Source organism: Bufo bufo, chromosome 1 (genome assembly GCF_905171765.1).
Source record: "Bufo bufo chromosome 1, aBufBuf1.1, whole genome shotgun sequence".
In the NCBI taxonomy this organism is placed as follows: domain Eukaryota; kingdom Metazoa; phylum Chordata; class Amphibia; order Anura; family Bufonidae; genus Bufo; species Bufo bufo.
In genome coordinates, this window is record NC_053389.1 from 177,307,550 (window position 1) to 177,334,738 (window position 27,189).

Consider the following 27,189-nt stretch of genomic DNA (forward strand, 5'->3'; position numbering starts at 1 on the left):
TTTATGGTTTTGTTTTTCACTCCCTACCTTCCTGGAGCCATAACTTTTTAAATTTTACGTCCACATAGCTGGGGTTATTTTTGTTGGACAAGTTGTACTTTCTAAAAAAAAAATCCAAATAGGGTGGAATGGGGTAAAAAATGCAATTGCGCCACAGTTTAAAAAAAAAAAAAAAACTTTGCAAAAAAAAAATATATTTTTATTTCAACTCCATATTCTGACCCCCATAACTTTTTTATAGTTACATTAACGGTAGGGATGAACAAATCGACTTCGGATGAAACATCCGAAGTCGATTCGCATACAACTTTGTTCCAATACTGTACGAAGCAGGAGCTCTGTACAGTGTTAGAATGTATTGGCTCCAATGAGCAATAACTTCATAAATTAATTTGTACTGTAAAAGAAGCAATAACTTCAGCTTATCGGAGCCAATACATTCTAATACTATATGGAGCTCCTGCTCCGTACAGTATTGGAACGACGTTTTATGCGAATCGACTTCGGATGTTTCATCCGAAGTCGATTCGCTCATCCCTAATTAACGAAGCTGTGTGAGGGCTCATTTTTGTTGCAGAGCAATCTGTAGTATTTATTGATACTATTTTAAAGTGTGTATGACTTTATATTGTTTTTTTATCTTACATTTTTTTGGGAAAGTGGAGAAACTAAAAAACAGCAAATTGGGCATTTTGTTTTTTTTTTCTCTTACAGCATTTACCATATGCGATGAATACTTTTATATTTTAATAGTTTGGGTGTTTTTTTATGGTTTATTTTTATTATGGGGAAAGGGATGATTTTAATTTTGACATATTTTTTTTAAAACTTTACTTTTTTAACTTTTTTTTAAAGTCTCTCTAGGGACTTGAACATGTGATCTACAGATTGCTTCTCCCACATACTGCAATGAATTACCATTGCAGTCTATGGGATATTCAATACATTCCTATAGAGCCTTTTCACAGGGTTTAGATCAAACAAATTTAAGTTATACTGAATCTTTTCCATAAAACTATATATCATTATGCTTTCTCCTATGCTATATAACAAGCTGTCTGCAGAATTGACTGCATTTTCAACATGACAGTTTCCCTTTAAAGGGAGTCTGTCAGCAAGGAAATTCACTGTTAAAGTCGTTATCCAAGGATTCATAATGATGACCTATCCTCCCTGGCAACCCTGCCGATCAGTTATTTCAGGGGGCCGCTGTGCTCACCGAAGCTCTGGTTAGCGCAGCTGGCTATAGGGAGCTTTCCAAGCACAGCGCCGTAAATTGTACAGCAACTGTGCTTGGTATTGCAGCATTTACTTCAATGGGGCTGAGCTGCAAATAGGCCATATGACTGATGTATGGGGACGTCACATGGCGTAGGAAGAGGCCACGTTGCTTATGGAGCGCTGATTTCTTCGGTGGGGGTATTGGGTATCTGCTCTCCCCCAAGAGGATAGGTCATCAATATACAGTCATGTGAAAAAATTAGGACACCCTTTGAAAGCATGTGGTTTTTTGTAACATTTTTAATAAAAGGTTATTTCATCTCCGTTTCAACAATACAGAGAGATTAAAGTAATCCAACTAAACAAAGAAAACTGAAGAAAAGTCTTTTCAAGATCTTCTGTAAATGTCATTCTACAAAAATGCCTATTCTAACTGAGGAAAAAGATAGGACACCCTTGCCCCTAATAGCGAGTGTTACCTCCTTTGGCTGAAATAACTGCAGTGAGACGGTTCTTGTAGCCATCTACCAGTCTTCGACATCGGTCTGAGGAAATTTTACCCCACTCCTCAATGCCGAACTTTTTCAGCTGTGAGATGTTTGAGGGGTTTCTTGCACGTACAGCCCTTTTCAAGTCACCCCACAGCATCTCAATGGGATTCAAATCTGGACTTTGACTTGGCCATTCCAGGACTCTCCATTTCTTCTTTTTCAGCCAATCTTTGGTTGATTTACTAGTATGTTTTGGGTCATTGTCATGTTGCATGGTCCAGTTCCGCTTCAGCTTTAATTTTCTAACTGATGGTCTCACATGTTCTTCAAGCACCTTCTGATACACAGTAGAATTCATCGTGGATTCTATGATGGTGAGCTGACCAGGTCCTGCTGCAGCAAAGCAGCCCCAAACCATGACACTTCCACCTCCATGCTTCACAGTTGGTATGAGGTTCTTTTCTTGGAATGCTGTGTTTGGTTTACGCCAAACATGTCCTCTGCTGTTGTGTCCAAATAATTCAATTTTGGACTCATCTGTCCAAAGAACATTATTCCAGAAGTCCTGGTCTTTGTCAACTTTATCTCTGGCAAATGTCAGTCTGGCCTCGATGTTTCTCTTGGAAAGCAAAGGTTTCCTCCTTGCACACCTCCCATGCAAGTTAAACTTGTACAGTCTCTTTCTGATTGTAGAGGCATGTACTTCTACATCAACAGTAGCCAGAGCCTGCTGTAGTTCTCGAGATGACACTTTAGGGGTTTTGGAGACCTCTTTTAGCATCTTGCGGTCTGCTCTTGGGGTGAACTTGCTGGGGCGACCAGTCCTGGGCATGTTGGCAGTTGTTTTGAAAGCCCTCCACTTGTAGACTATCTTCCGGACAGTGGAATGGCTGATTTCAAAATCTTTTGAGATCTTTTTAAATCCCTTCCCAGACTCATAGGCTGCTACAATCTTTTTTCTGAAGTCCTCTGACAGCTCTTTTGCTCTCACCATGGTGCTCACTCTCACTTCAACAGTCAGGAGCACACCAAACTAAATGTCTGAGGTTTAAATAGGGCAAGCCTCATTCAACATGCAGAGTAACGATCTACTAATTATGTGCACCTGGTGTGATATACCTGTGTGAGATCTGAGCCAATTTAAGAGGGAATACATGTGAGGGTGTCCTATCTTTTTCCTCAGTTAGAATAGGCATTTTTGTAGAATGACATTTACAGAAGATCTTGAAAAGACTTTTCTTCAGTTTTCTTTGTTTAGTTGGATTACTTTAATCTCTCTGTATTGTTGAAACGGAGATGAAATAACCTTTTATTAAAAATGTTACAAAAAACCACATGCTTTCAAAGGGTGTCCTAATTTTTTCACATGACTGTATATTCCCGGTTAACCCCTTTAAACGAGGCACAATGCCTTGTAGGGCTAGCTCAGCTGAACATAATTCACTTAGCGATCTGTTGCTTCATATGGAGAAAAAATACTTTTATTCCATATGCAAATCAGTAGCTAAGTACACTGAGGTTGGACCCTCTGCCAGCCCCTTTCTATCCTTCTTGATTGACAGAACCAAGAGAGATGACCATGCAGGAATCTTGTCAATCAAGAAGGAAAGGGAGAGGCTGGTAGAGGAGGCAAGAGTCCGCAGTCTAGGTTTGTCCCTCCCTTGGTGCACTTAGCTGCTCATTTGCATATAGATTAAAAGTGCTTTCTCTCCAGAATGAATTAGGCCTGGTTTAACAGTACATTTTATGGAGACAGGTTCCCTTTAAGCATATGTGATTTATCAACATCACATAAAATACAAAATCCCAAAGGTGTTGTTCTAAGAACACAGTACCTTAACTTCAGGAGGGATTTATACAGCAAATAATCTCTGCTGCCAAGTAAATGTTTGCAACCAGGGTAGAAGGAGTTTCCTCTTAAGGTCAGTGGAAGATGATGAATTGCAAAAAGCTATATAAGCAGCATGGTAGGTGACCTCCTGCTCCCGAAGAACAAAAAACCCTCCAAATAATACTTCACTCATTCATTTGGCAGCACTACATAATGACAGCGTTAGGCTGGTTCACGAATGTCTTGTCCAAGCAAGTGAAGAGGCCTGGCCACCTTGGAGGAGCGTTTCTGCTATTGTCTGGCAGGCAAAATAAACACAGTAAAAGTAAACTCTATGTTCACTGATTAATCCACTCAATGACAGAGAAGCACAGAACCCAACTGCGTGGGAATCACTGTGTGCAGGTAAGTCAGAGTTTACTGCAGCACAAAGCTGGAGACTCGTTCAAAGCTTTGTAGAATGGAACGCAGCAGACAAAAGAGACAATAAGTGCTAAAAGCTGCCCATAGACCGTAGACAGCTGTCGGCCGAGTGCTTGTTCCCCTGAACTCCCCATACACGTGCACGCTTGACCAGACCACGTATGCATGTGTCCTTAAAGGGAACCTGTCACCTGGATTTTGGGAATAGAGCTGAGGACATGGGCTGCTAGATCGCCGCTAGCACATCCGCAATACCCAGTCCCCATAGCTCTGTGTGCTTTTATTGTGTCAAAAAAACAACTTGATACATATGCAAATTAACCTAAGATGAGTCCTGTCCCTGAGATGAGTACAGCGTGAAGGAGCCCAGCACCGCCCCGCATCCTCCAAATCTCCTCCTTGCTCCCCGCCGTCACAAAGCTAGAGCGCCGTAATCTCGGAGATTCGGAGGATGCGGGGAGATGCTAGGCTCCTTCACGCTGGACTCATCTCAGGGACAGGACACATATCAGGTTCATTTGCATATGTATCAAATCAGTTTTTTTACACAATAAAAGCACACAGAGCTACGGGGACTAGGTATTGCGGATGTGCTAGCGGCCATCTAGAAGCCCATGTCCTCAGCTCTATACACAAAATCCAGGTGAGAAGTTCCCTTTAAGGCTAGATTTACACGACCATAGTGTTTAGCGCTCCGCAAAATACAGATACTGGCCCGTGTGCGTTCCACAATTTGCGGACCGCACATGGCCACCACTATGATTGAAAATGCCTATTCTTGTCCTCAATTGTGGACAAGAATAAGACAAGCTCTATATTTTTTTTCAGGGCTCTGGGCAGAATTACAGATGCGGACAGCACACAGTGTGCTTTCCGCATCTTTTGCAGCCCCATTAAAATGAATAGGTCAACACCGGTTCCGCGAAATTCCAGAATGGATGCGGACCCATTCATATAGTCATGTGAATGAGCCCTAAAAGCGAGAGGGGTGAAAGTCTGCCCCAGACCCTCTGGCAGATTTTTACTTGCATGAGAACAAAAGGATGGGGTAGTTGAAATCCAACTGCCTGATCCTTAGCCTTCCCAACATCTGCCGCCAGGAAGGAGTTGGGAGGCCACCATACACATTAGATGGCATATACAGTATATATTGTGTAAGGCCAAGTTAAGGACAGGAATGAGTAATGGCTTTGTTGAGTGGTCAAGACTAATGGTTGTTGGTGGGCATGGCAGTGGTGGGCTGCTAACATGATCCCTGTATGATCTCACAGATGTTGTTCCTACTAGGGGCCACCTATGGCAATAGAAATAAAGTTTCCACTCCTGTTATTTGACCATGATACCACCCAACAAAAATCCATGGAGGTACATCATCAAGCAAGGCTACACCTCTAACCCTGCCCAGTGCCAATGTATGTGGTGACGTCACTGTATGGAAATTACCTACGCTGAACCAACGGTGAAGGAATGGTGGAGCTGACAGCTATCTATGTATACACAGCCATAGAGGGAAGGCTGTCAATCACTGATAGGACCGCCTCCTTGACCTATATACAGTGGATATAAAAAGTCTACACACCCCTGGTAAAATGTCAGGTTTCTGTGAGGCAAAAAAATTAGACAAAGATAAATAATTTTGGAACTTTTTCCACCTTTAGGCTACATTCACACGTCAGTATTTTTCTATATCCCGATTTTCGGTCCGTTTTTTGCGGATCCGTTGTTCCTGAAAATGTTTCCGTATGTCATCCGTATGTCATCCGTTTTTTGCGGATCCGCAAAAAACGGAAACATGTATAAATTTCAATAAGCAAATAAAGTTGTTTGGATTTCTTTTAAAAAAAAAAAAAAAAAAAAAGTGAATAAAAGTCTAGTTATGTGTTACCTCAGGTGCCATTTCATTTCCAGGAACGGAATCTGCATAAAATGGATGACATACGTAATGACATACAAATGTCTTCCGTTTTTTGCGGATCCATTGACTTTGTATTGGTCCAGGATCCGATTTTTGCGGAAAAGAATAGGACAAGTTTTATACTTTTTCGGACATGCGGAACGGAACAACGGAAACGGACAGCACACATTGTGCTGTCCGATTTTTTCCAGGACCCATTGAAAATGAATGGGTACAGAACTGGTCCAGATCTGTTCCGCATAAAACGGAACAGATCAGGAAAGAAAAAACGGACGTGTGAATGGACCCTTAATGTGACCTATAAACTGTACCACTCAATTGAAAAACAAACTGAAATATTTTAGGTGGACTCCCTCTGATAACTGGGGATGTAGCTGTGTTCAGAATTAAGCAATCACATTCAAAATCATGTTAAATAGGAGTCAGCATACACCTGCCATCATTTAAAGTGCCTCTGATTAACCCCAAATAAAGTTCAGCTGCTCTAGTTGGTCTTTCCTGAAATTTTCTTAGTCGCATCCAACAGCAAAAGCCATGGTCCACAGAGAGCTTCCAAAGCATCAGAGGGATCTCATTGTTAAAAGGTATCAGTCAGGAGAAGGGTACAAAAGAATTTCCAAGGAATTAGATATACCATGGAACACAGTGAAGACAGTCATCATCAAGTGGAGAACATATCTATGGCACAACAGTGACATTACCAGAACTGGACGTCCCTCCAAAATTGATGAAAAGACGAGAAGAAAACTGGTCTGGGAGGCTACCAAGAGGCCTACAGCAACATTAAAGGAGCTGCAGGAATATCTGGCAAGTACTGGCTGTGTGGTACATCTGACAACAATCTCCCGTATTCTTCATATGTCTGGGCTATGGGGTAGAGTGGCAAGACGAAAGCCTTTTCTTACGAAGAAAAACATCCAAGCCAGGCTACATTTTGCAAAAACACATCTGAAGTCTCCCAAAAGAATGTGGGAAAAGGTGTTATGGTCTGATGAAACCAAGGTTGAACTTTTTGGCCGTAATTCCAAAAGATATGTTTGGTGCAAAAACAACACTGCACATCACCAAAAGAACACCATACCCACAGTGAAGCATGGTGGTGGCAGCATCATTGTCACGAGGGTGTCAAGAGCCACGCCTGACTCCGTTATACCCGGGGTCAGAAAGTCGCAGCGGGTGGCTGCGCGCTCGATGTACAAAGACAGTGCTGTTTCGTAATGGTAGCTTTCTGGGTTTGCCTTGCAACCCTTTTTGGCTTACTCAGGGATCCGTAGCTTCTCCTCCTCAGCTGTTTCTTGTCCAGCAATCCCAACCTCCTTATATTCCCATCTCCCACTTCTCTGGTTGCCAGATATAGAGCTTCCTGCCTGGACTTCTATACTGACCCACTGGAGCTGTGTAGTTGTGTTCCCTGGTTGTTGTTCCAGAACATTACCCTCCGGATCCCTGTTGGGCCTTGGTGGTCTGTTGTTGTCGCCCACCTGGGATTATATGTTTGTCTGTATTGTCTGTCCTCTCCTTGGTGTTTTCCTCTTAGTGTCAGTGGTGCGGACTAGTGATCCCACCGCCCCGTTCACTACATAGGGCTCATCCTAGGGAAAGCCAGGGTTTAGGCACGTGATCAGCGTACGGGTGAGGAACCCGTCTAGGGACGTCAGGGCAGTCAGGTGCCAGCCGCAAGGTGAGTCAGGGGTCACCACCTTTCCCTCTCCCTTGGACAGGGCCTTCCCATTTCCCTCCCTTTGCGTGACGCCGATCATTACAATCATGCTTTGGGGCTGTTTTTCTTCAGCTGGAATTGGGGCCTTAGTTAAGCTAGGGGGAATTATGAACTGTTCCAAATACCAGTCAATATTGGCACAAAACCTTCAGGCTTCAGCTAGAAAGCTGAACATGAAGAGGAATTTCATCTTTCAGCATGACAACGACCCAAAGCATACATCCAAATCAACAAAGGAATGGCTTCACCAGAAGAAGATTAAAGTTTTGGAATGGCCCAGCCAGAGCCCAGACCTGAATCCGATTAAGAAATCTGTGGGGGGATCTGAAGAGGGCTGTGCACAAGAGATGCCCTTGCAATCTGACAGATTTGGAGTGTTTTTGCAAAGAAGAGTGGGCAAATCTTGCCAAGTCAAAATGTGCTATGCTGATAGACTCATACCCAAAAAGACTGAGTGTTGTAATAAAATCAAAAGGTGCTTCAACAAAGTATTAGTTTAAGGGTGTGCACACTTATGCAACCATATTATTTTATTTTTATATTTTTTCTTCCCTCTACCTAAAAGATTTCAGTTTGTTTTTCAATTGAGTGGTACAGTTTATAGGTCACATTAAAGGGACACTGACAGGGCCAAAAAGCATATTAAGGTATATATATGACCGTACAGGTCTTATAAAGTGTATAAGAATCATGTAAGTATCCCCCCTGTCCACCTTATAACTACAGTAATGTGAAGTTTTATCACCTGCTAGAATCGGGTTTAATCTGCCCAAGGGGCGGTGTTTCACCTCAGCTTGCGCCCAGCCAGCCTCGCCACAACTGCCGTTTGAAGCGCCGCCCAGCTCATCAATATGCACTTCGCTGGGCGGCTACTAGTGTCCCCGGCTATCTTCGGCGCATGCGCCCGGCACCCTCACTGGCCCGGATCGCATCGCGCCTGCGCACAGTCTCATTCTCAGAGGCAGCCTGGTGGAAAAAGTTCTGAAATGATTTATCTTTGTCTCATTTTTTTTTACATCACAGAAACCTGACATTTTAACAGGGGTGTGTAGACTTTTTATATCCACTGTATATATATATATATATATATATATATATATATATATATATATAATATGCTGCCTTCAACTCAGAAACCATGTTCAAAGTAACAGGTTCCCTTTAACTTTCTGGTCAATTACAATTGTTATTAACTATTTGACTGAATTGAAAGACAACACTGAGATATATGATAATGCAGGGCCTGTTCGCTTACTGTTCCATCATCATTCTGCTCCACCATTCCTGGTGGTTCAGCGTAGGTAATTGCCATACAGTGATGTCATCGCATAGATTGGCACTGGGCAGGGTTAGAGGTGTAGCTTGGCTTGATGTTGTCCCTACCTCCCATTGAGGCCCCATATAGATGAATGGAGCCGCAACGCACATGCTTGACTACTGCTCTACTCATATGGGAGACATAGGACCCCAGTTCTCGTGATCGGTGATGGTCCCAGTGGTCAGCCCTCAACGATCTCTTATACCCTATCCAGTGGCTACAGACCAACTACTGGAATACCCCTTTAAGGTATCGAGTGTACAATGGCAATAGTTTGCACATATCATTTCCACAGTAGGTATGTCAGCACACAACACTCCTTCCTGTAAATGGGCTTTAATGGACAGCAGGATACCCCACACAGCACAGCTCAACCATATTACACGCCATCACATTGTAGATGGAAATGATCTGATAAAGCAATGACTCCCTCGTGCCTTCAGAATGACTCCCACCCAATAAGCGGTGCTGATGTGGGATTGTATTGGAAAGACTTATAGCCTGGGCCAGGTGTGGGTAAGAGAAGCTAAGCTCTACGGATTTAAATAATCCTCCAACATTGTCAGAATCCACCCTAGAAGCTAAATTTATCTTCTCGTCGGCAGCTGCAGGGATTCTAGTTACGGACCCATCCTTTCCACCCTTCCATGGCTATAACAATGGCGAATAATACACAGATCTAATGGTTGCCACATTGTCCTTAGTTTCCTGCCTTGCTAAGAGGGACCTCTTGAACGAGGCAGTGAATTACTGGTGACCTTGCACTTAGTTAGATGTAGGATCAGCAAGGTGTTATGTAAAATTATTTTCTGTTGCTCATTTTCCACCATAGTAAATGATATTCAGAGATTCACTGATCAATGTATATTTAATTACACAGAACTCTTTAGAGACATGTACGGCAAACGGTACTGCAGTGTGGATATTGCTTGGCATCATTCTTCTAGCAATACAATTATAATTGACTGTTCTGTAATTATCCATTATGTATACATTGTACATTGCCTCCTGTTTACAGGGCGTCTGTCAGCAGATTTGTACTTATGACACTGGCTGACCTGTTACATGTGCGCTTGGCAGCTGAAGGCATCTGTGTTGGTCCCATGTTCATATGTGTCCGCGTTGCTGAGAAAAAAATTAACATATACAAATGAGCTTCTAGGAGGGTATTGCTGTTACACCTAGGAGCTCAGCTCTCTCTGCAACTGCAGCACCTTTCCACTTTAATTGACAGGGCCAAGGGTGATGATGAGGTTTTCACTGCCTGGCCCTGTCAATCAAAGGGGACAGGGCACGGCAGTTGCAGAGAGCAGAGCCCCTAGTTGTAACGACAATGTCCCCATTGCTCCTACAATTGCTTTGAATAAGTATTCATACCTCTTAAACTTTTCCACATTTTTTCACATTTTCACAAACTTAAATGGACTTTATAGGGATTTTATGTGATAGACCAACACAAAGTAGCAAATATGTGGGAAGTGAAAAGAAAATCAGACATGGTTTTCAAAATCTGAAAAGTGTGGTGTGCATTTGTAGTCAGCCCCCTGTACTCTGATACCCCTAAATAAAATCCAGTGTGACCAATTGCCTTCAGAAGTCACCTGATTAGTAAATAGAGTCCACCTGTGTGTATTTTTGTCTCGGTATAACTACAGCTGTTCTGTGAAGGCCTCAGAGGTTTGTTAGAGAACATTAGTCATCAAACAGCATCATGAAACCAAGAAACACACCAGACAGGTCAGGAATAAAGCTGTGGAGAAGTGTAAAGCAGGGTTAGGTTATAAAAAAAAATATCCCAAGCTCTAAACATCTCATGGAGCACTGTTCAATCCATCATCCAAAATGGAAGAAGTGCAAACCTACCAAGACATGGCTGTCCACCTAAACTGCAGCAGATGGGCCCGCCACGTATGTGCGCTAAGAGCTTCCATTATTCATTTATACTCATTTATAGTCGGTATTGTACCACTTTTATCTAGAATGACCCCCATTTCTTAGCTCTATTGTTTGTATACAGGGAGTGCAGAATTATTAGGCAAGTTGTATTTTTGAGGATTAATTTTATTATTGAACAACAACCATGTTCTCAATGAACCCAAAAAACTCATTAATATCAAAGCTGAATATTTTTGGAAGTAGTTTTTAGTTTGTTTTTAGTTTTAGCTATTTTAGGGGGATATCTGTGTGTGCAGGTGACTATTACTGTGCATAATTATTAGGCAACTTAACAAAAAACAAATATATACCCATTTCAATTATTTATTTTTACCAGTGAAACCAATATAACATCTCAACATTCACAAATATACATTTCTGACATTCAAAAACAAAAACAAATCAGTGACCAATATAGCCACCTTTCTTTGCAAGGACACTCAAAAGCCTGCCATCCATGGATTCTGTCAGTGTTTTGATCTGTTCACCATCAACATTGCGTGCAGCAGCAACCACAGCCTCCCAGACACTGTTCAGAGAGGTGTACTGTTTTCCCTCCTTGTAAATCTCACATTTAATGATGGACCACAGGTTCTCAATGGGGTTCAGATCAGGTGAACAAGGAGGCCATGTCATTAGATTTTCTTCTTTTATACCCTTTCTTGCCAGCCACACTGTGGAGTACTTGGACGCGTGTGATGGAGCATTGTCCTGCATGAAAATCATGTTTTTCTTGAAGGATGCAGACTTCTTCCTGTACCACTGCTTGAAGAAGGTGTCTTCCAGAAACTGGCAGTAGGACTGGGAGTTGAGCTTGACTCCATCCTCAACCCGAAAAGGCCCCACAAGCTCATTTTTGATGATACCAGCCCAAACCAGTACTCCACCTCCACCTTGCTGGCGTCTGAGTCGGACTGGAGCTCTCTGCCCTTTACCAATCCAGCCACGGGCCCATCCATCTGGCCCATCAAGACTCACTCTCATTTCATCAGTCCATAAATCCTTCGAAAAATCAGTCTTGAGATATTTCTTGGCCCAGTCTTGACGTTTCAGCTTGTGTGTCTTGTTCAGTGGTGGTCGTCTTTCAGCCTTTCTTACCTTGGCCATGTCTCTGAGTATTGCACACCTTGTGCTTTTGGGCACTCCAGTGATGTTGCAGCTCTGAAATATGGCCAAACTGGTGGCAAGTGGCATCTTGGCAGCTGCACGCTTGACTTTTCTCAGTTCATGGGCAGTTATTTTGCGCCTTGGTTTTTCCACACGCTTCTTGCGACCCTGTTGACTATTTTGAATGAAACACTTGATTGTTCGATGATCACGCTTCAGAAGCTTTGCAATTTTAAGAGTGCTGCATCCCTCTGCAAGATATCTCACTATTTTTGACTTTTCTGAGCCTGTCAAGTCCTTCTTTTGACCCATTTTGCCACACCCCTTCTCATTACAGAGATTCACATCACCTAATATGCTTAATTGGTAGTAGGCTTTCGAGCCTATACAGCTTGGAGTAAGACAACATGCATAAAGAGGATGATGTGGTCAAAATACTCATTTGCCTAATAATTCTGCACGCAGTGTATATAATAGTGTGCAGCCATTTAGTTTTTTGTAATTATGTTTGCTTCATGGATATGCACCTGTGATTCTGAAGGTTTTAGTCTAAATTTTCTTGCAATATATTGGGGGTGGCACCCCTTTTAGACTGGACACGCCTATCTACCTGGGGCTTCTGAGCAGAGTACGTTTGTAGCTGGTTCCTACACTGCCCTGAATATTGTAGGCTTAAGTAAGTCCAAAGTGAGTGTAATGCCCGGCGTCACACACAGGGAGGGAAAAGGGAAAGCCCTGCCCAAGGGAGAGGGAAAGGTGGTGACCCCTGACTCACCTTGCGGCTGGCACCTGACTGCCCTGACGTCCCTAGACGGGTTCCTCACCCGTGCGGCGATCACGTGCCTAAACCCTGGCTTTCCCTAGAATGAGCCCTAGATAGTGAACGGGCCGGTGGGATCGCTAGTCCGCACCACTGACACTAAGAGGGAAACACCAGGGAGAGGACAGACAATACAGACAAACACATTCAACCAGGTGGGCGACCACAGCAGACCACAAAGGTCCAACAGGGATCCGGAGGGTAACGTTCTGGACCAACTACCAGAGAACGCAGCAACACAGCTCCAGAGGGTCAGAATAGAAGTCCAGGCAGGAAGCTCTATATCTGGCAACCAGAGAAGTGTGAGAGGGGAATATAAGGAGGTTGGGAGTGCTGGACAAGGAACAGCTGAGGAGAAGGAGCTACGGATCCCTGAGTGAGCCAAAAAGGGTTGCAAAGCAAACTCAGAAAGCTACCATAAGGAAACAGCCCTATCTTACATAGAGCGCGCAGCCAACCGCTGCGACTTCCTGACCCCGGGTATGGCGGAGTCAGGCGTGGTTCTTGACACCCTCGTGACAGTGAGGCAGTATCTTTACTGATAGGGACCCATCTGCAGAAGCCACCTTGACGCCTGGTAGATGGGCCCGACACGTATGTGAGCTAAGAGCTTCCATTATTCATTTATACTCATTCATAGTCGGTATTGTACCACTTTTATTTAGAATGACCCCCATTTCTTAGCTCTATTGTTTGTATATATAATAGTGTGCAGCCATTTTGTTTTTTGTCCACCTAAACTGACAGCCCAGGCAAGGACAGCACTAATTAGAGAAGCAGCCAAGAGGCCCATGGTCACTCTAGAGAAGCTGCAGAGATCGACAGCTCAGGTGGGAGAATCTGTCCACAGGACAACTACTAGTCGTGTACCCCACAAATCTGGCCTTTATGAAAGAGTGACAAGAAAAAATACATTTTTGAAAGCAAGCCATAAGAAGTCCCTTTTGCAGTTTGCCACAAGTCATGTAGGGGACACCGCAAATATGTGGAAGAAGGTGATCAAGGTGATCTGGCCAGATGAGATCAAAGTTGAACTTTGTTGCCTAAATGTAAAATGCCATGTGTGGTGGAAAACTAACACTGCACATCACCCTGAATACACCATCCCCACCGTGAAACATGGGGGTGGCAGCATCATGTTGTGGGGATTCTTTTTTTTTAAGCAGGGACAGGGAAGCTGCTCAGAGTTGATGGGAAGATGGATTGAGCTAAATACAGAGAAATCCTGGAGGAAAACTTGATAGAGGATAGAAAAGACTTGAGACTGGGGTGGGAGTTCATCTTCCAGCAGGACAATAACCCTAAACATACAGCCAGAGCTACAATGGTTTAGATCAAAACATTTTCACGTGCTAAAATTGCCCAGTCAAAGTCCAGACCTAAATCCCATTGAGAATCTGTAGCAAGACTTGAAAATTGCTGTTCAAAGACGCTCTCCATCCTATCTAACTGAGCTTAAGCTATTTTGCAAAGAAGAATGGGCAATATAGATATGCAAAACTGGTAGAGACATGCCCCATAAGACTTGCAGCTGTAATTGCAATGAAAGGTGGTCCTACAAAGTATTGAGGAGGCTGAATACAAATGTGCGCCACACTGCAGATTTATATTTATTTAAAATTTTGAAAACCATGTATCATTTTCTTTTCACTTGACACATACTTGCTACTTTGTGTTGGTCTATCACATAAAATCTCAATAAAATACATTTAAGTTTGTGGGTATAACGTGAAGAAATGTAGAAAGGTTCAAAGGGTATGAATACTTATTCAAGGCACTGTAGAGGCTCATTTGAATACATTAAAGCATCATTTTTCTCAGCAATGCGGACACATATGAACATGGGACCAATACAGATGTCTTCAGCTGCCCAGTGCACATGTAACAAGTCAGTGTCATAGGTACAAATCTGCTGACAGATGGCTTTTAATTAAAGCAGTGATGTGATAGCCCCCGACCCAGCCACACAAAAATCCAAAGCCATGGGTATGTTCAAGAGATACTGGGCTGGTGTTATATTAGATGCCATCCTGTGTGGTACTTCTGTTGGTGCCATACAGTATACTGCTGAAATAACAATGACTGAATAACACTTCCATACAGTTGCATAAATAGCAATGCTAGCAAAAGCCAAGCTGTCACCGCCATACACTGCCCACATACTATACCAGACAATGCCATACAGAGTCTCAGACAAGTACCCCAGACAGGTTCCACAGACTGTGTATGGCCATCTATGCTGCGGTGCCCTTCTCTGATACTATGTGACACTTCTGTACAAAGTTGGCCTGGCCCACCAGAGTACCAGATGGTCTTCTATTGGAGCAGGTTCTGACACACTAATGGATCCTAAAGACATAACTCAATCGATAATAATTGTTGACTCCTGGAATAGAGTAAGAGCAGGTAAGCCTTCAGAATCATTTCCCCTGGTGGGCCCATCCAGCACTTCTGCTCCTTGACCAACAGGACTCTCCCTATAGCATTTAGTTATAAAGCATGCAATTTTTCTTTTTTGACCCACTTCTGTGCCAATAAACTTTCCTTTATTGCAGGGTTAACTCATGCACCATCATCCCCGAGCATGCCTATAGGAAATTTTGAGGTTGCAGACACATCTGAACCCTGGAGCCTTGGCTTGAGAATGGTTCCACAAAGGGAATGTAACATCGCTGACTATTGAGTGAATAAATCAATCTTTTCTTGAGAAAATTTCTGGAGTGCATCTTCTGGATTTGGACATGTGCTCTGGAGCCTGATGCGGCCCAAAGGCTCCTCTACCATATAGAAAAAAAGTACTATGGATAGCAATGTCCGCTATGATTACTATAGAGAGGTAGAATGACTTCAAATCTTTACCCCTATATTAAATATTGTGAAATCTAGCTGCACATCACTAGTTATTCTGAGGTGCCAGGCTCTGCCGCATTAATATGTGTCTAGTCACTTTCCATATATTGATGTGGGGATCTCACTCACCCAATACAATGTGACTGATGTAAAACTGTGGTGTCCAGTTTCTCACACTAAAGCCTTGCTCTCTGCAGACGGCTCCGTTACAGAGCTGAAGTCAGAGGGTCCAAGCTGTCAGCCTGTCATTCCCACCACTGTGTAAGGTGCAGAGGTAAGTTCCACAGCCCAAGAAAGGCCTCCTCTATATAACTATTATTTTCATATGTTTGTATGTATATTTGAAAGTAATATAAAGTATGTGGTTATTTCAAATACTTAAAGGAATTTCTTACTTTGTGTCAAAGAACTCAACTTATATAATATTCTGACTTATATGTTGTATTGTGTTTTCCAAATTTGATAACTGGGGTGCTAGCTATTGACCTAATTTATAGGACTCCTGGCTTACAAGCGTGCCAACCTAACAGTAATTGTGGAACATCAATGGGAATGAGTGTAGTCCATTACATGAACTAATAGACAGTATAGACATATGGTATTGCCTTCATAGAAACAAGCTGTAGGAATAAGCATGCAGGAAGTGTACGTAATATGCAAAGAGGTATCTGGCAAAATAGAGAACCATCTCGCTAGCATATCATGAAGTACTTCCAGTAGGTCTCCACACAGGACTGGTCTCTTTAAGTACACCCACCAACCTTTCTAAGGAAGTGTAAATAAGCATGAAAAGTAGACTTCAGTATTTGCTATCCATATGCGCTCAGTTACCTAAAGGGTGGTCCCAAAATGACAACTTATGACTGATCCACAAAGTGTCAGATTGGTGGGGAATTGAGTCTGACCACTGGAATCCTCACCAATCATGAGAACGGGAGTCTTCTGTCCTCTATTTAAATGGCGCAGTGGATGGACATGCACCAATGCTGCTTAATGCAGAGTCCATGGGACTGCCCAAAATAGCAAGTATAGCACTCAACTATCTCCGCCGAGCTGCACAGTATATGTTCCATCACTGTTCCATTCAAATGGGGGACAGGACCCTTGTTCTCATGAACAAAGGAGGTCCCAGCAGTTGGACGCCCACCAGTCAGACACTTGTCTAACCTACTTGAATTAGCCTCTATCTCCCTAAGATCCATAATGGTTGCCATCTAGGTTTTCTGGATGGAGATATAACACATATAGCACAATAGTCTGCCTGACAACTCCACAGGTAATGACTACTCACATACTTGGACTTTTCTCATGGGACACACACGACCTAGCACCTGGGATTTAGGGAGAAATATTACCATGATCTGGGTATTGATGCTGTAATACAAATATATATTAAAGCCAGCTAACATGGGTCTTAAGTCCGGCTAATGACATCCCTAGAGTACTGATCTCTGGTGAATCCATAGCATGCAGCATCTTTAGAGTAGCCCACTCTCACGTTTAGGGGTTATGCCATCTACTTCACTAGACAATGATTGATGATATGACCGACACCAGCCCAAAATATGCATACCAAAAAAATCGGCACTGTATGTATTCATACCGTATTACTAAATGCAGCTTCATATGGAGACAACACACTATCACATGTACAGTATATGTGTTATATCTTCTCATTGCCAACGGGAGGGGGGGATTAAAACAGACCCTTGATGTTACTATTTGCAGTTCTCTTTCATGTGTTTCGCACTTTGATCTTTCATAGAAATTCAGGGCACATTAGTTCCGTTTGTAAAACCATTTGCGTTACGGAAGAACAAAACCAGCAAATGTAACATGGACATACATTCACATACATTCACTACAAGCAACATTTCGGGAAATGCTAAAATGTTAAAAGGTTTAAAATTTAATATATCTTCATAGCCATCAGGGATCCATTATTCTGGTACAGAAATTCCAGGCATAGACATAGTTCCATTTATATCTGATCTGGGGTCTGGACTAATGTTGAGTTCTTCATTTTTTTCAGGGGTCTAATTCGTGCCTTAGATTCATTTTGGGTTCCTGTCTTGATTTTAGGAGTGTGATCTGAGCCTGAGGTCTGCATTCATTCGGATATTTGGCTTGAGGTCTAGTTTAATTTCGCAGCCTGGTATCTGCATTAAAGGGGTTATGAAAATACTGGTGACCTATTTTAAGGATAGGTCATCAATATCAGATTGGCGGGGGGTTTGACACCCGGTGCTACTGCCGATCAGCTGTTTGAAGAGAAGATGAATTTATGTGACCGTTATTATTTACAGTAGTTGGTCTTGGCAGCGCAGTGTGATTACAAGTTCTCACCCCATTGGGGTGAGCACTTGAAATGACACTGCGCCGCCGCTACAAGCGAGACGTCGTGCAGTGTAATCTTGAAAAGGAAACAGCACTTGCATGAGCACCGTCTTCTCTTCAAACAGCTGATAGGCAGGGGTAGCGGGTGTTGGAGCCCTGCCAATCCTGAGAACAGGTAACAGATATGTACCCACTGTACAACACCTTTAATCTGGTCCAGGATTCATTTTGGAGTCTGATCTGGATTATTTATGGATGCGGTCTTTGGTTTGTGATTTGGTCTGAATTAATGTTGTGGTCTGGAATAGAGTTTTGATTAAGTTAGGGGTCTGGTACGAGATCTGAATTAGTTTGCAGGGTTTGGTCTCGAGTCTGAAGAAATGTTGGTGTCTATTCTGGGGGTCTGGTATAATTTTGGGTCCTGGATTTACATAGGGGTCTTAACTGAAGTCTAGATTAATCATTGTGAAGTCTGGTCTGGAGTGTGGATTAATTTAGAGGTATGGAATGAATCTTGGAATCTGGGGTCTGAATTCATTTTGGTGTATGACCAGGACCTGGATACATTTTGGGGCCACATTAATTTATGGTTTGGTCAGGGGTCTCAATTCATTTTGGTGTCTGGGATTGTACTTCCTTCACTGCTCCTATGTTGCATTTCATTTTTTGCTGTTGTTTTTTGTGTTTTTAATTATTACCCAGTTGCCACAGAGACAACTGCTATAAGGAGAGTGAGTGTTGGGGTACAAGATAGAAAACTGGTAATGTACATGTGGGGGTGGGTGGCTGAATCTTTTCTCTTATGGGACACCAGAAATCCTGAAAGTTAGGCCCCTTTCACAAGAGCGAGTATTCCGCGCGGATGCGATGCGGGAGGTGAACGCATTGCACCCGCACTGAATACTGACCCATTCATTTCTATGGGGCTGTGCACACGAGCGGTGATTTTCACGCATCACTTTTGCGTTGCGTGAAAATCGCAGCATGCTCCTGTTTGTGCGTTTTTCACGTAACGCAGGCCCCATAGAAATGAATGGGGTTGCGTGAAAATCGCAAGCATCCGCAAGCAAGTGCGGATGCGGTGCGATTTTCACGCACGGTTGCTAGGAGACGATCGGGATGGAGACCCGAACCTTATTATTTTCCCTTATAACATGGTTATAAGGGAAAATAATAGCATTCTGAATACAGAATGCTTAGTAAAACAGGGCTGGAGGGGTTAAAAAAAAATAAAAAGTCATTTAACTCACCTTTATCCACTTGCTCGCGTAGCCGGCATCTCCGGCTGACTCTTTTACTGTATAGGACCTGTGGAGAGCATTAACTATAGTTTAAGGACCTGGGATGACGTCACTCTGGTCATCACATGGTACGTCACATGATCTTTTACCATGGTGATTCACCATGGTAAAAGATCATGTGACGTACCATGTGATGACCATAGTGACGTCATCCCAGGTCCTTAAACTATAGTTAACGCTCTCCACAGGTCCTATACAGTAAAAGAGTCAGACGGAGATGCCCGGCATCGCGAGCAAGTGGATTAAGGTGAGTTAAATGATTTTTTATTTTTTTTAACCCCCTCCAGCCCTGTTTTACTTAGCATTCTGTATTCAGAATGCTATTATTTTCCCTTATAACCATGTTATAAGGGAAAATAATACTATTTACAGAACACCGATGCCAAGCCCGAACTTCTGTGAAGAAGTTCGGGTTTGGGTACCAAACACGCGCGATTTTTCTCACGCGAGTGCAAAACGCATTACAATGTTTTGCACTCGCGCGGAAAAATCGCGGGTGTTCCCGCAACGCACCCGCACATTTTTCCGCAACGCCCGTGTGAAAGAGGCCTTAGGGTCCTGTGTTTGGTGAATGTAATGTCGGGAAGTTATATAACGTAGCATTTCCTTATAATACAGAAGTTATCCAGATCAGGAACAAAAGCAGCAATAACACATTAGCACATTTCTTGGATTAAAAGCTATAGTAGCAAATGTTATATAAACATTTTATGTTGGGTTTTCTTCCTGGTAGTTCTCATAGCTCGTGACCTTAGGTACAAATCTGTTTTGTAATCCAGTACATTTCTGTATTGCCTTAAAGAGGACCAGTCACCTCTCCTGACATGCTTGTTTTATTAGCTTCATGTATTCTCCATGTAAAAACTGTTCTGGAGCATCTATTCTTATGGCTCTATGTTGTGCTATTCCTTTATTATTCCTACTAGAAGTTATGAATGAATTGCTATTAGCCTTCAGTAAGGGTACAGAGGGGAGGTAACAAGTTGGGGGTGTACCTGCACAGACTGAAAATGGCAGCACTGATTGGATAGAGTCAGTCTGTACAGGTACACCCCCCCCCCCCCCAACTGGTTACCTCCCCTCTGTACCCTTACTGCAGACTGCTTGCAATTCATTCATAACTTCTAGTAGACATAATGAAGGAATTGCACAACATAGAGGGATCAAAATAGATGCTCCAGAACTGTTATTACATGGGGAATGCATGAAGCTATTAAAAAAGGCATGTCAGGAGAGGTGGCAGGTCCACTTTAATATATATGGCAGCCTGGGCAAAAATGGAAAGATGCTGAAGCTGATGATCACCTCATTAGTGATATGGGACAAGCTGAAGCCTGTTATCCCTGGCTAATCCTGTAAGTGACTCAGACTACCTAGATATAGAACAAGGGAAAATAAACGGTGTTTCATTAACACTATGAGTGGCTAATAAGAGGTGTCATTATCAACCATGACTGCATTTACTGTACATTAACCATTTGTTGTATTTTAACAAGACACACGTGTAGGGTAAGGGTACTCCTACAGGGTCCATGCCAAGCAGTAAAAGAGCAGTGATCGACCACATACAAACCAAGCAGCGCTCCTTTAAAGGGGTTGTCCCATATCGCGAGGGTATGCCACAAAAGTTAGATAGGTGTGGGTCCCACCTCTGTGAAGGGGAGCACTCTGCGCACTTGCGACATCCTGTCCATTTTTCATTTGAAAATAGCCAAGCGAGCACGCTCAGCCATTTTCAGAAATCCCATAAAAGTGAATGGACAGCACACCGCGCAAGCACAGACACCTCCCTATTCACCGCTATGGGAAGGCTGGAAATAGCTGAGCCAGCACTTTTTTCGGAACTTCCATAGCGGGATTGGAGGGTGTCCTGGCACGTGTGGCTTCTCTGCCATCACTTCTGGAGACAGGAGTGGGTCCTAGAGATGGGACCTGCACCAATCTGATATTTGTAGCTCATCCAAGTGAAATTACATGAATGTTGAGATGGAACCACCATTTTAAAGTGCCTTTCGTATCCGGAAGCACAGTAAAAGGGACAGACGATCTCCCCCCCCCTCCCCCCATTCACTTTGTATATTGTCAGCAGTATGTTCTGCCAACACATTACAATTTTAGTTGCCACGTCAAAGATGTACTGACCCGATAAATGAGGGTTTTAGCACCTTCAATCACTGCCCTTTCCGCTAAGCCCCACTCGTTCCCCTGCTGACCACATCCCTAGTCCCGCCTGGTGCAGAGGATGATTTTTTTGGCACATCTGCTTTATAAGTTGGTCTAAAACTTGAAGCGACATTGGGGGAGATTTGTTGCCCATAGCAACCAATCACAGCACAGCTTTCAATTCATTGTATGCACTAGTAAAATGAAAGCTGTCCTGGGATTGGTCGCTAGGGGCAACAAAGCCAGTTTTCCTTTTAGAACATTTCATGAATCTCTCCCCTTATGTGCAAGAAATGCTCAAAATTTTGGCACATTTTACAAGGTCGTGATGACGTTAGTAGACGTCCCCCTGGTATACAGTGTTTGCATTTCTAAGGCACATAGACAGACTGGATATACGTTATAGACACAGCAGCCCACGGCTTGTGGCTTTCTACTACTGCCACTGTCAGATTAAGCTGGGAGTTTTGCTATACCTGGAGGGCCACAGGCTGGATATTATGTCTAAATAAAATACGATATTATGTCTAAATAAAATACCAACAACAATGATGGCTCCTGGTGCTTACCGGTATATCTTAGCTCAATTCTTCATATACTAAGAATTCTGCAGCATCTTTCCTCTTCCAATCGTGCCGTTCCTCTATTATTCCTCCTCCTGCAGCATTGCATTCAAATGAACGGTCAGCAATCAGTTCACATCACAATGTAATTACCCTCTAAGGGCTCGTGCACACGACCGTGGTTTTTGTCCGCATCTAAACCGCATTTTTGGCGGGTCAGATGCGGACCCATTCATTTCAATGGGGCCACAAAAGTGCGGACAGAACACCATGTGCTGTCCGCTTCCGTAAGTCTGTTCTGTGGCCCCGCAAAAAAAAATAGAACATATCCTATTCTTGTCCGGTTTAAGGACAGGGTTAGGAAATTCCTGCAAAATGTCGAACGCAAACGGCCATGTTTTGCGGATATGCAATTTGTGGACTGCAAAAACGGCAACAGCCATGTGCATGAGCCCTAAACTTTATAAATACAAAGTAATGGAAAGTCCATCCTCCTCAATGAACCCCTGTCCTCTCTCCTGAAATGTTTCTCTTAATAAATACCTGAGTCCTTCATAAAATATTTCTGAAGCGCCTTCTCTTACAACTCTGCATCGTGACATTCCTCTTTTATTCCTCCCAGAAATGTATGAATATTTGAAATTCCCAACACAACCTGACATTGTCTAATCAGTGCTGCTGACAGTACCTGACCGTGTGGGGACACACACCTTTAGCAAAGAGAAGGCCAATCTGTGATTTTATTTAGGCCCCTTGCACACGACCGTATGGCTTTTTCAGTATTTTGCGTTCCGTTTTTTAACGGATCCGTTTTTCCGGGTTTTTGTTTCAGTAGTGTTTCCGTTCCGTTTTGCCGTTCTGTTTTTCCGTTTGGTTTCCGTTTGTGATTCGTTTTTTGCAGATCGCAAACGGAAATGGAAGCATACAATAATGTTTAAACAGTTTTAAGTACATAAAAAAATTGGGCTGGGCATAAAATTTTCAATAGATGGTTCCGCAAAAACGGAACGGATACAGAAGACATATGGATGCATTCCGTTTTTTTTGTGGAACCATTGACTTGAACGGAGCCACGGAACGTGATTTGCGGGCAATAATAGGACATGTTCTATCTTTGAACGGAAAGGAAATACGGAAACGGAATGCATACGGAGTATCGTCCGTTGTTTTTGCGAACCCATTGAAGTGAATGGTTCCGCATATGGACCGCAAATGGAACACAAAAAAACGGAGATGGAAAAAAAAACATTCGTGTGCAAGAGGCCTTATAGTTAAGAGGAATAATAAGGGAAGGGCACGATTGGAAGAGAAAGATGCTCCAGAATTCTTAGTACCGTACATAGAGAAGTCAAGTATTCACTAAGATATAAATACCAGGAGAGCAGGCTGGTCTTCTTTAATCTCAAGTGCGCTCGACAAGATAAAGTGACATGGAAAACTGCAGGTTTGTGCACATGGTGGTGATTCATGGGGTTTATCTGAGCAATGTGATGATGATGTGTGATTTCGTGATGAGTGCAGAAGGCAGAGAGCCCACGTCCCTGGCACCCAGGAGGGAGAGGAATGTGTTATATTTAAAGAGATGTGAGATTACAAAGGACTAGGACACAATAGCAGAACATGAAAATAAACCTGACATTTAAGCAGCTGTCGGGCTCGTTCCTCTGGTCTGGAGGTTCTGATGGTACCCTGAGATTTTCGGATTGCTTTAATGACATATTCAGATCCCATTCCAAATATGCCTTGGTCAATAAATAAGGCAGCTTCTGGATGCCATGGGGAATTGTTAAATATAGTTATTGGTGTTTATGTTGGAGCAGAGGTAACCCCACTGAGATCTGACCAGTGACATAGGAAGAGCATTCCACCGCTGTTTTTACAATAAACTTTCCCACTTGCATCTGGATCCCATGACTTCCATCTTATTCCTGCACCGCTCACCAGCTGGATGACCGGATGGCTGACTGAGTCCTTTTCCATAAACTTCTAATGCATTTTATTAACCAGTTCAAGACCATTTACCCCCACCCCCCCTCCAAACCAGACACATTTTCAGTACATATAGCTTTGAAAACCCTATATTTTTTTCCATTCAGTTATGTAAATAATCTTTGAATCTTTTTTTTTTTCCACTGATACATGGCTCTTTATTTTTATGCAATTTTTTACTTTCGTTTTTTTGTTTTTAATTTTTATAGCCAACAAAATGTAAAAAATAAAAAATTGACAGTGTTTCATATTTTTGTATGCTGTACAAAGTGCTAAAAAAAATATATTTTCAAATTAAGCCCTCTTTCCATTATGGCCGTTTTGATATAAGGAATATATACCAAAAGAGAGAACAGGCACAGCACGACTAACAAAATATGTGAACTTTATTATGGTTCCCAGAAGGGAAAAATGCAATAAAAACGATAACAGACAATACAAAACAATGGTGGATAACACACAGGGTGGAGGGATCACAAATAGACAAGATACAGCATTAAACCAATGTTGGATAAGGCCAAAGAGGTACTAGATGATGTGCACATACATCCCCCCTGAGGAAGCTTACGCGAAACGTGCGTTGGGGCTCATTGGATCACCATTTTGGTATTTATTTATGGCATCATTTATCTAGTATACTATTTATTGTCCATGTACATTGTACTTTATGCACTTTAATAAGTATGTACTGAATCTGGCTTTAATATTTTGTCCAGGTTGGTGAGGTCATGCATATATGTCCCCCACTGGGGTATCTATTCATCATCTAGTACCTCTTTGGCCTTATCCAACATTGGTTTAATGCTGTATCTTGTCTATTTGTGATCCCTCCACCCTGTGTGTTATCCACCATTGTTTTGTATTGTCTGTTATCGTTTTTATTGCATTTTTCCCTTCTGGGAACCATAATAAAGTTCACATATTTTGTTAGTCGTGCTGTGCCTGTTCTCTCTTTTGGTGTTGATACTTGGTATATGGCCTAGTACGCATACTCACTCTGTGAGTTACTTACGATTGGTGTTTATTTATAAGGATCATATAGTTTATGGTTGATGGGGGCCAGGCTAGGAGCTGAGTTGGGGACTAGTGATGTTTTTCTATTTATTTATTTTTATTTTGTCTTTTTTATTTATTTTTTTACACTTCACTTTTTGCCCCGTTTTTAAGAACTTTGGAGGAGCATTTAAAGGGGTTGTCTCACCTGGAACATTGGTGGCATATCGCTAGGATAGGTGCGGGACCTGCATGATATCTAGAACGAAGCTCTTAAGGGTAAATGCACACGTTCAGGATTTATGTGCGGAAAATCCGCACTGAAATCTGCAGGTATTCGCAGGGAAATCTGTGAAGTCAATCCGCATCAATTGGTGTGGATTTGCATGCGGATTTGGTGCGGATGTTCTGCATGCAGATTTTTACTGTCACCATTGAGGTGAATGGAGAAAATCCAGACAGGAAAAATAAATTGACATGCTGCAGATTTTAAAATTCGCACCGTAGGTCAAAATCCACGTGGAAAAAATCCTCATCATGTGCATGAGAATTTCAAATACAATGTACATGACCTACGGTGCGGATTTTCCACATGCAAATCCGCGTAGAAAATCTGCATGCAATCCTGATCGTGTGCATTTAGCCTAAAGAGAATGACAGTCCACAGCGCATGCGCGGCCACCCTCCATTCATTTCTATGGGAGTGCAGAAAATAGCAGAGCATTGGCCCGGCTATTTCCAGCAGTTCCATAGAAGTAAATGGAGCGGTGGCCGCACTCGCGCGGTGCAATCTCCATTCATTTCTATAGGACTTCTAAAAAGAGCCAAGAGCACCTCTCAACTATTTTTGTCTCTCCCATAGGAATTAATGGAAGGTGGCCACGCATGCATGGTGCGCTCTTCTGAACGTTAGGCACTTCATTCTAGAGATCTGGGACCCGCACCTGTCTGACATTGGTGGCATATCTATGCCACCAACCTTCCAGCTGAGACAACCCTTTAACATTACATTTTTATTGCTGATTTCTCCTGTAACTAAGGCTGACATATTAGCCCTAATTACAGGAGGAATACAGGCTCCTGACATGGTGGATCGTAGAGGGTATCAGGAGTCGGACTGCCGCCGATCTGATATTGATGACCTATCCTGAGGATAGATCATCGATATTTTAGCACTGCACAACCCCTTTAACAGAGGTTATCCATTTTGGAGCTCTATCAATAAAGTCTCTGAAGGCTCTAGCATGTCCCTGCAATATATAACACTAATGTAATACACTACTTATGGAGGCCACGGCACTGGGGCAGATCTGTTCTATGGTGTATACGACCGTCAACCAGAAAACCCCATAGACTTATAATATGGGTCTTCACAGGTTATGTGGAGGTTTCTGCCATTTTGATCGGCAATGCATGTTGCACTTTTCTGGTGAATAACAGTAATGTAAACCCTGAAAGAGTCTCCTAACCCAATGTGAACAGAGCTTATGGTAGGTTTTACCACAGAAAATTGAGGACTGACTAACATTTTGACATGCTGATTGGCTATGACTTTACAATATATGACAGGAAGTTGCCATTTCCTCAAAAAAAAAGTAAAAACCACATGTATCTGGGAAGAGTGTACCACAATGTATATTTTGAGCTGTACTATAATGCACATATACTGGACAATATTAAATTATTTTTATTTTTTATGGGTATCATTTTTGTTGGAGTTTCTTTTTCTTAAAACCTACCGATATTTGCTACAAAGTCTCCCTCAAGTAAGGCCAAATGGAGGTTGGGGGAGGTCTCTAGTAAAAAAAATAATTATCTAGTTAAGAGGCTAGGACCCTCAGAGCAGAGTGTAGCTCACTGGAGGACTTGACACATCTATGCATTATCCCAGACAGCTGTGCAATGCATCATTTCACCTGTGGAGGCACTGCATGGAAACTGCGCACTTGCTGTTGAGTTTCTCCCAAAGTTTGTAACTGACTGTGTTCATCTGACCAACAGGGAACCATTCTAATAGAATGGAATTGTTCCAAGTGGAGAACCCCTTTAATTACGGTATATAAGAATTATCCGCAGAGGTGCTTCAGTCCCAGTATTTGTCTTTCCTCATTATTAGCAGGTTGGAATATTCTGACATTGAGGTGTCCACCAGGTTCCATGGACCATTTTTGGAATATGACCACACATGAGTTTAACCCCTGATTGCGTTGCT

General features: G+C 42.7%; 1 protein-coding gene across 7 annotated transcripts in view; it reads left to right on the top strand.

Moving 5' to 3' along the window:
- The first annotated feature begins 15,789 nt into the window (after positions 1-15,789).
- The window catches only part of TNNT1 (troponin T1, slow skeletal type), a 49,011-nt gene continuing 37,611 nt past the window's right edge, over positions 15,790-27,189 (top strand). For 5 of the 7 annotated variants that reach the window (XM_040432474.1, XM_040432494.1, XM_040432481.1 and 2 more), the window contains exon 1: positions 15,791-15,905. The gene's annotated coding sequence lies outside the window, so the exon portion shown is untranslated. Of the gene's footprint in view, positions 15,906-27,189 lie in introns of all 7 variants that reach the window. The other 2 variants (XM_040432456.1, XM_040432463.1) reach the window with 1 other exon arrangement.